We start from the raw sequence: 10359 nt of genomic DNA, 5'->3' as shown, positions 1-10359 counted from the left end.
TTTTAATGTTAAATAGCAAAACCCAAAATTAAAAAGAAAATCGATTAATACCACTCATAAATGAAATGAATGATGTTTATTATCATTTAATTACGTCCATAATTATTTATAATAAATGGAAACTAAATGGAAATTGTAGCAAATTTTTTAATAATTAAATGGATTAAAGTGATGGGAATATCAGTTATTGTCAAGGCCATAATGACTAGCTAGCATAGCAAAGCAACATCAAGTCCAAAACAGGCTGGCAGTAGCGGTTCAAACAGGCTGGCATAAAGCAAGCGTGTTTTACAAAGTAGAACAACAAAAATGAAAACTTGGCACAAAGTGAAACATCTGAAGCTGAGCATTCATAGTAGAAAACAAACCCAATTTTAAGCTTTACTAACACAATAAAAAATGATCTCAACCAAAAACAACATCCACACAAACAAAACAAAATTCTATCTTTCAAATAAACCAACTCTAGTTTCAAATTTTAGCTTCCAATCTAATAATATAAAGTTCGAAAAGCAGCAAACATGAAGATAATGAGAAGATACATGCCTTTTCAGATACCGGTGAAGAGAGAGACGGTCGTGCGCGGTGGAAGTTGGAACGACAGTGATGCCTTCTGGTTTTTCTTATTCCCTTTCTTTTTATGTGTTTTTTATATCAGTATTAATCTCATATCCCTCCTTCTCTTTTTGAAATTTGATAAGGTGTATTTATAGTGTTTTTTTTTTATCTATTTAGTTGCTTTCTTGCTTGCCTTTGTCTTTCTCCATCAATTTCTTGTTTGATGTTTAATTTATTTTGCTCATCATCTGTGTTTTTTTCAACACATCTGATGCATTCATGGTTTTAGCCTATGTTTGTTTTCATCTTTTCTTTTGTTGAGCTTTTATTTGTAGCTGTAATTTGTTCTTTAGTTTTTTTTTAACTCAAAAGTTTGTCTATTTGGTATCTTTAATGTGTACAATGGCTGATTTATAAAAATTATCTTTTTATTTCTCTAATTAGTTACAACCGGTACAAATGTATCAATGAGCATGGATTGTGCATCAATGGCAGCCAGCATCAACATAGCAGGGTTTGGCAGTGAGCAAAGGCAACAATAGAGAACAAAAACACAAGCAAAACTAGAAACAGCTGGGTTCATTTGATTTAGTTTGAATTAATTTTTATTTTAATTTAAAATTGTAATTTGATTTGGTATTGTAAATTGATGAGCCTATTTATTGTAATTATTTTATTTCCTTTTTTTAATATATATTTTCCTTTTTGATTTATTTTTTAAAAAATGGATAAAACCGGGGTACTACAGCTGCCCCTATTTAATTATATTTTACTTGAAAAATATAAATAATAATGGTATTCGTTTTCATGTTATCAGGTAAAAAGATAAGTAAATATAACGACTTAAATTTTATCTAATAACAAACGCACGTATTAAAGTGCCCTTGAAATGTTAAAGTGGGAATGACGCAAAAAAATTTGAGATGTGAAAAATGATGGTCTTCAGATTAATTACCGATGTGTAGATCGATAGTAATAAAAATAATCGTCTTCGGATTGGTTACCGATGCGTAGATCAACAGAAATGAGTCTTCGGATTGTTTACCAATGCTAGATCAATAGAAATAAAAATGATCGTCTTCAGATTGGTTACCGATGCGTAGGTCGACAAATATGAAGGTGATCGTCTTCAGATTGGTTACCAATGTGTAGATCTATAGAAATTAAAAATGATTGTCTTCAGATTGGTTACCAATGCGTAGATCTATAGAAATTAAAAATGATTGTCTTCGGATTGCTTACAGATGCGTAAATCTATAGAAACAAAAATGATCGTCTTCGAATTGGTTACCAATTCGTAGATCTATAGAAATTAAAAATGATTGTCTTCGGATTGGTTACCGATGCATAAATCTATAGAAACAAAAATGATCGTTTTCAGATTGGTTACCAATGTGTAGATCTATGGAAACAAAAAGTGATCGTCTTCGGATTATTTACCGATACGTAGATCGACATGAACATAATTGGTCCAATCTTGAAGGTAGATAAAGAGGGAGAATAAGTATATGATACTTGCAATTCGAGCGATAAGGTATGAATGATTCATGTGTGTGTTATGCATTGAGTATAGGTAAAGTGCCAATGAAAATGAATGGATCATGTGAGTATGAGTAAATTATGCATGATTTATGTGTGTCATGCATCATAGATCAATTTTTGTTTATATCTTTGATTCCCTGATCCTTATGCTCTTCTCTGCCTCAAGATTCAATGGATGAATAAAGACAAATATTGTTTCCACATGATGACTCTTCGTATCTATTGAAAGACCGCTTTTTCGATGCGAAGCAAAAATTCATTGTTTAAAATGACTACCTTCCTTATTATTTTTCACACACTCATATATCTTGAGAATCAAACGAGTTCCCATGTATATATTTTTCAAGTGTCAAAATATTTAAAAAACTTTTATATTTTCACATATTTCAAATTCCAACATTTTTTATCATAAATCAACATTTTGAAACACTAGAACAATCAATAATAAATCTGGATTGGTTTATAAGGAGTATAACGTACAACACCGAATGAAAATATTGGAAAATATACATTTGTTACATGTTAAGCAAAATAATTGAAGCATGGGTTACAATATGAGGACGAATATGTTTAACTTTAGGTGAAGACATAACAAACGCTAGTCATTCGTGTAATTTATGACTCCTATTAATCAGCTTGCAAGAATAATAATTGCCCCAGTTTGAAGCGCTTGATTTTTTTTATCCCTAACTTTTGCATGGACCGCTCTTTCAAGTTTCCAATCCATCGGGATGCTCTAATTTTTGCCTAGATCCCTTTTTCAGGTTTTCGACCTAGCGAGCCCATTTTTTATCCTTTTTTTTAAGCATAATATTTGTCATCTCCATCCATTTCTGCGAGTATTAGAGCCCCCCCAGAAAAAGCTTTTTTCACAACATAGCGTCCTTCGTAATTTGGGGTCCATCTTCCACGAGAATCTTTTTTTATGGGCAATATTTTCTTTAACACCAAGTCCCATTCCTGAAACTCTCGAGGACAGACTTTTTTTCTGAATGCCTTTTTAAGTCTTTTTTTATATCACTGGTCGTGGCATAGAGCTATCATTCTTTTTTCTTCTATGAGATTTAATTGGTCAAATCATGATTGAACTCACTCAGCCTCTTCCAGTTTTGTTTCCATCAAGACTTTGATTGAGGTAATTTCAACTTCAATGGGAAGTACCGCTTCCATTCCATACACCAATGAGAAATGAGTTGCCCCTGTTGAGGTACGAACAAATGTTCTATAGCCATATAATGCAAAGGGAAACATTTCATGTCAATCCTTATATGTCTCCACCATCTTTTGTATGATCTTCTTGATATTCTTATTTGCTGCTTGTACAACTTCATTCATGTTTGGACGATATGGCAAAGAATTGTGGTCCTGAATTTTAAAACTATCACACAACTCCTTCATCATTTTATTATTCAGATTGGTCGCATTGTCAGTGATTATCTTATTTGGTAAAACATATCGACAAATCAATTCTCTTTTGATGAATTTGACAACCACACTTCTCGTCACATTGGCATAAGAAGCTGCTTCAACCCATTTTGTGAAATAATGAATAACTACCAGGATAAACCAATGACCATTGGAAGCTTTAGGATCGATGAGTCCAATAAAATCCATCACCCACATTGAAAATGGTCACGATGATGTTAAAACATTCAAAGAGGAGGGTGGTACATGTACTTTATTAGCATAAATTTGACATTTATGACATTTCTTTATGTAACCAAAGAAATCAGATTCTGTGGTCAACCAATAATAACCAACCCTCAAGATTTTTCTTGTCATTGTGTGTCCATTTGCATGAGTTCCAAAAGAAACTTCGTGAACCTCTTCAATGATCTTTTCTACTTTCGCTTTATCCACACATCTGAGGAGAACCATATCTTGATTCCTCTTATAAAGCACATGGTCCAACCACCACCTATCACGTTTTCCAACAAAGCCAATGGAACCAAAATCCAATCCCAAATAACTACAAACCACCAGTTAACCGAGAAAAGAAGATAACTCGTTTTGACCCGATTCTCGTGACATACAGTCAATTGTTGCCTCACCTACTCCAGAATTCAATGGTAGTCTTGAGGCCAATGAAATCTCTAGAACCACCATTCCCGAAATGGTATAACCCAAACGTCAAATGTATATACCATGCAGGAGTTGTGGGGCATTCCATCGAAGATTGAGAAGCCCTAAAATCTAAAGTGCAAGAATTGATTAATGCAAAATGGCTTATCTTCAAGGAAGACGGTCCCAACGTAGGGAATAATCCTTTGCCGGGTCACAGAGATGCAGATGTCAATCTCATTGAAGAAGAGATAGACCAATACACAAAAGATGATCATGTATCAACCATATATTCGTGCATGGATAATAATATATCTTTCCCAAGACCATTGGAGATCCTTTATAAAAATGAGAATCCTAAGCCAACTCATGGTGGGAAAAAGCAATAATTGTTCAAGCACCAACCTCTTTTCTTTATGAAAATTACAAGGCGGTTCCATGGAGTTATGAAGTCACATCCCATTTAGTAAATCATCAATCATGTGATATCTTTAAGCCTCAAGGTATTGATTTCACCAATATTTCAGGGATTGACGCGATGACCCGGAGTGGTCGAGTATACACTCCTGAACAACTTAGGAAAAATGAAGGTCATGGAGAAAAAGGGAAAAAAGGTTGTGTATCATGCCATAAAAGGATCAGAAACTTGCAAAAAGACAATGCATGAATAAGAAGCTAACGAATTTTTGAAGTTTATCAAGGAAAGCGAGTATAAGGTGGTAGATCAACTAAATCAAACCCCTTCTAAGATATATGTTCTTTCTTTGTTATTAAACTCTGAAGCGCATAGAAGGAAAGAGGTTGTGCATCCTTCCATAAAAGGATCAGAAACTTGCAAAAAGACAATGCATGAATAAGAAGCTAACGAATTTTTGAAGTTTATCAAGGAAAGCGAGTATAAGGTGGTAGATCAACTAAATCAAACCCCTTCTAAGATATATGTTCTTTCTTTGTTATTAAACTCTGAAGCGCATAGAAGAACAATGATGAAGGTTTTAAACGAGGCCTATGTTACTCATAATATCATCGTCGACCAGTTTGATGGAGTTTTCGGTAATATCACCGCTAGTAGCGGGTTGAGTTTTAGTGATGTTGAATTACCAGCTGAGAGGATGGAACATAATAAAGCACTACACATCTCTGTAAGGTGACATAATCATATTCTTGCACGAGCGCTATTTGATAACGGTTCATCGTTAAATATCATGCTGAAATCGACAGTTTCAAAACTTTTTCTTGATGAGGCTTGTTTGAAGCCGAGTGCTATGGTGGTGAAAGCGTTTGATGAATCCAGAAGACAAGTTGTTGGTGAGATTGACCTGCCGATTCAAATTGGACCTCATAACTTTAGAATAACCTTCCAAGCGATGGATATTAAGCCATCATACAGTTGCCTTTTAGGGAGACCGTGGATTCACGCTGCTTGAGCAGTGACATCCACTCTCCACCAAAAGCTAAAGTTCATAGTGAAAAATAAGCTGGTGATAATATCTGGGGAAAAAGATATGATAGTGGGTCATCTATCTTCTACGGGCTACATTGAAGACACAGAGGAAGCCTTAGAGACTTCCTACCAAACATTAGAAATCGCCAATGTTGTCTTCATGGGTGAAGGATTTCGTTTAAAAGGACCAAAACTATCTACCACATCATTGAAGTCTATAAAATCCATGTTGGAAGGAGGAGCTTTTGTTAAATTTGGGAAATTGATAGAAATACCCGAAAAGAATGATAGGTATGGTTTGGGATATGTACCTACTAAAGCTGACAAAGAAAAGGTTATGAAGGAAAAAATGGAAAGCAAGATGACTCGTTTTGAAAATCGGATACCAAATTCACAAAATATTTCTATTTGTGACATTCACCAAAAGTTTTGAAGCGCTGGAATAATACATGTTGATCAAGTGGCTGTTAAGGAAGAGGATCATGTCGATGATAATACCCTCAAATTGGTGTACCCTTGTCATCCAAACACCAGTCTCAACAATTGGAAGATCATCGAATTTCCCGTGTTTGTTAATTCATGTTCAAAGTGATTATGTATTTTAACTCCTTTTGCTCTGCCCAAGGCTATAAGGATAACTAATTAGGGCGCATGTATTTCAATTCCGTACTTATTATCAATAAAGGCATTTTTGAATTCTCCAACTATTTTTCTTTTTGTTTTTTTGGCAATCTTCATTCGTATTTTCTTTTTTCCTGTTTTCTTCTTAATTTAAACAATGTAGAGTCGAAAATGAATATGTTGAAAATAGCAGTGATAGAACTTCTTCTTGTAATTTTGAACGCCCAATTAATCATGCTGATGAGGATTGTGAAGACGATTGTGAGCCTCCCCTAGAACTAGAAACGTTAATTGAACAAGAAGCTAAGATAATCCAACCCTATCAAGAATTTGTTGAGGTGATCAATTTAGGGACTGAATATGATAAGAAAGAAATTAAAATTGGTATGTCTATGAAAGAAAGGAAACGAGAAAAGTTGGTTAAACTTTTATTTGATTATGTGGATGTCTTTGCATGGTCATATCAGGATATGCCTTGTAACACCCCAAAATTTTTATATATATTATATATGTATCTTTTAGCAATTGCTATTATTAAATTAATAATTATTCTGTGTGTAAATAAATTAAATTAAATTTTATCACACTCTATTTTACCTAAATAATTATAATCTACATTTTTATTTAATTATTTCGACGTGACAATTACATGGGGACTATTGATGATGTCCTTATTTCATAAATAGACATTTTTATTTGATTAGCTTCGATAATCATGAAATTGATGTGTTAGATATGTTTGTTTTATTTTGTTATGTGTGATTCATATTCTTGTCTTGCTTGATTTATTTTAGTTGATAAAATATTAGTCCAATTATTTAATTAAATTATAATTTATATGTTATATTGTTTGTTAGTTTTATTTGCGATAAAATAAGTATTCATTTTAGGAAATATTATAGAGTTAGTGAAACCAACCTTTATGTATAAGTGTTTTGAAAATATTTTTGGTCCATCCTATAAAAACAAAAAAATTAGTGAGTGACTCATTCTTTTACTCTCTTTTATGACAAGATTTTATGACAATTCATGGTGTTTTCTTGACATAATGTGCATTAATTCATTTTAAACACCTTTAAATTATTTTTTAAAGGAAGATTATAAATTTAATTATAAGTTTTTTTTTTGCAATTAAGAGAGGACACAAAAAGACTATTGTCCTTTTTGTATCTCATGCATTCATCTCTTTTAAACTAAAATTATAATTTTATTATAATTGTCTACAAAAATAATTCTATGAAATTTTTGGTTTCGTAACTATTAGATAAAAAAATTAAAAGGGTGATGTGACAATCTCTAATTTATTTATTTAATTAAAATTAGTGTGTGACACCCTTCAATATATGGTGAACTCTATTAGTTAATCCAAATTAACTCATACATATAAATACACATGATTTCAATTGGCTTTGTAACAACCTAATAAAATTAAAGAAATAGTAATTATTGGTAGTATAATGTTGGAATTAAGTGCACTTCAATTTTAGACAAGAAATCAATGGTAATAGTGCAACGTAAATAGCTTATATGTTCATACATTTCCATTAGACATCTTGTTGTCACACCTATTTGTCATTCGTACACTCTCAAAATAATTTTCTGAGTCGTAAATTCCAATATCTATCGGTGTTGAATTCATTACTGCCTCGTGAGCTATTTCTCGTGCAAATTTAGAGGTGTTAAGAAAGAAAGCGCCTAAGGTAAGGGCTTTTCCCCATGCAATGTTAGGCTAGATATTAAATTAATAGTTTGTAAGATATTGATATAAAACTTGTTGTCTTTTAAAGAATCAATTTTTTTAAAATCTTTTATTACGAAAAGATTTTATATTCATATTTTATGGTTGTTAATTTATTATTTGGTTTAATTTTGTTGTGGGATGAACTGACCCCTTACACCAATATTTAGGTACTAATGATATCAAAAGTCGTATGAATGATGTTTGATTGGTGCACGCGCGTGGGAAAATGAGACATTTACTTTAAAAATAATATTTTGTATTACTAAAAATTTTGTTGTACATTGTAAAGTTATTTACTTTTCATTATTGACTTTTAATAGAAATGCGGAAGTGAGATTTCATTTGCTGGTAAATAATTGAATGTAATTAATTTCAGTCAACCTTGCTTATTTTGAATTTCAATTAAAGAGACTTTATTTTATTTTGGAGCATAAGTGAATATTGATCTAATATCTGGAATATTAATTTTGCAAATAAATGAATAAATAATATTTTAGTAAATTGCATTACATTCTTTTACAAAAAAAAAAATATCAAGTCATTTTCTGACAAATGAATAAATAAATAATATTTTAGTAAATTACATTACGTTCTCTTAATGAGAAAAAAAAATCAATTAGTTGTTTCTAAAAGAAAATAAATATTTTTCAGTAATATTCGTATCAAAAAATTTTAGGCGTTACATGTGGTATCAGAGCATTAATTCTCGGACCTTGTGGGGGTGGATGTGTATGTTGCATGTATTGTGATGTCACTTGTGTTATTTGTTTGATTTTCTAGTTTTTGAATTTTATTAATTACTTAAAATTTTAGTTATATTTCGTTAATTGTGTAACCTTCCTGAATTTGAATCTTACTAATTACTTAAATTCCTATTATTGTCATTAATTATGTTAACTATTTGGTTTTCTAATAATTGAATTTTATTAACTACTTAAATTTCTATTATGTGCCATTAATTTTGTAACCTTGGTGAATCTGAATTTTACTAATTACTTAAATTCATATTACTGCCATTAATTATGTTAACTATTTGATTTTCTAATAATTGAATTTTATTAACTACTTAATTTTCTATTATGTGTCATTAATTGTGTAAGCATCTTGAATTTGAATATTTAAGAATTACTTAAATTCTTATTATGTGCTATTTATTATGTTAATTGTTTGGTGTTTTAATTATTGAATTTTACTTAAATTCGTATGTGTGATTAATTGTGTAACCTCCATGAATCTTTGTCATTAAATATATGACTTAAATATTTGGTTTAATTGTGTTATTTTATTATTGATTTAATTGTTTTCAAATATGAAATCTCTATGTCTAGTTGTTTGTTTCTTTAGCATTGTCTTTTTATATTATCTAGAAATCTCCTATTTTATTTGATAGATTTTACTATCTGCTTATGAGTTTTTTTTTTCTTGTTTATTAACACTATTTTGTTTTAATAATCTTAGACTCTCTACTTTTTGTTTATGTTAAATATTTTGTGATCTAGTTATTACTTGTCTTAATTAGTTTTGTTAATAATAATCATTAATATGACAAAATAATTTAATCTTTTACTTAATACAAATGAGTATTATTATGTTATAAAATATAATACTATATATTATTGTTGTTATCATTGTCTCTTTTATATTATTTGTATGAAACTATAAAATTTAGTTCACTTGAATTGCAAATATTTTAAAAAGAATATCATTTAATTCGATATTATTATTAGTGTTAGTAATAAATTTTCCTTTTAACTTGCTTAGTTAAGATATTTTTAATATTGCAAAGGTATTTAATAAACAAAATTGATTTTGGTTTTATTTCTTAAATTAGATTTCTTAAGACAAATTTAATGTAGTTACGTTTTCTTTTTGAATTTATATACATATACAATATTTTTCCTTATTTTATGAATGTTGTTTATACACTTTAAGATGAAGAGTTAAGATAGTATATTGTTGTAATTATTTTACCATTAATATCATTATTATTATTTCTATTATTGTTATTATTTGGTAACATTTAGATTTTTATTTTATGTTAAAAGTTACAAAAAAAAAAAAGGACTAAGAAATGATTTTCCCTTGTCAACAATCATTGAATATTTTTATTACTATAAAATGAATTTTGTTTAGTTATCTAAATTAAAATATTTTTCTAGTATTTACTATTATTATCTAAATGCCGCAAATCTTAAATGTAAAATTATATTTCTATTAATTTAATTTTATCATGTTATTTATTTTAAAGGACTGGTTGGATTAAAAAGAGCTTACAAATATATTAAAAGTCTTTTAATAATATTGATTTAGAAAAAAAAAATATTAATATGATTATTACTAAATGAATATAAGAGCTTAATCACAGTGACGTAATTTCGAAGAAGGCGATAAC

General features: G+C 30.0%; 1 long non-coding RNA gene across 1 annotated transcript; it reads left to right on the top strand.

Annotated features, from left to right (window-relative positions):
* Positions 1-228: 228 nt before the first annotated feature.
* Positions 229-1271, top strand: LOC140920967 (uncharacterized). Its single transcript, XR_012163756.1, has 2 exons — positions 229-616; positions 1003-1271. It is a non-coding gene; the product is annotated as an uncharacterized lncRNA (long non-coding RNA).
* The last annotated feature ends 9088 nt before the right edge of the window (positions 1272-10359 follow it).

Source organism: Cicer arietinum, chromosome 6, assembly GCF_000331145.2.
Source record: "Cicer arietinum cultivar CDC Frontier isolate Library 1 chromosome 6, Cicar.CDCFrontier_v2.0, whole genome shotgun sequence".
NCBI lineage: Eukaryota > Viridiplantae > Streptophyta > Magnoliopsida > Fabales > Fabaceae > Cicer > Cicer arietinum.
This window is presented reverse-complemented; position numbering and strand designations above follow the sequence as displayed.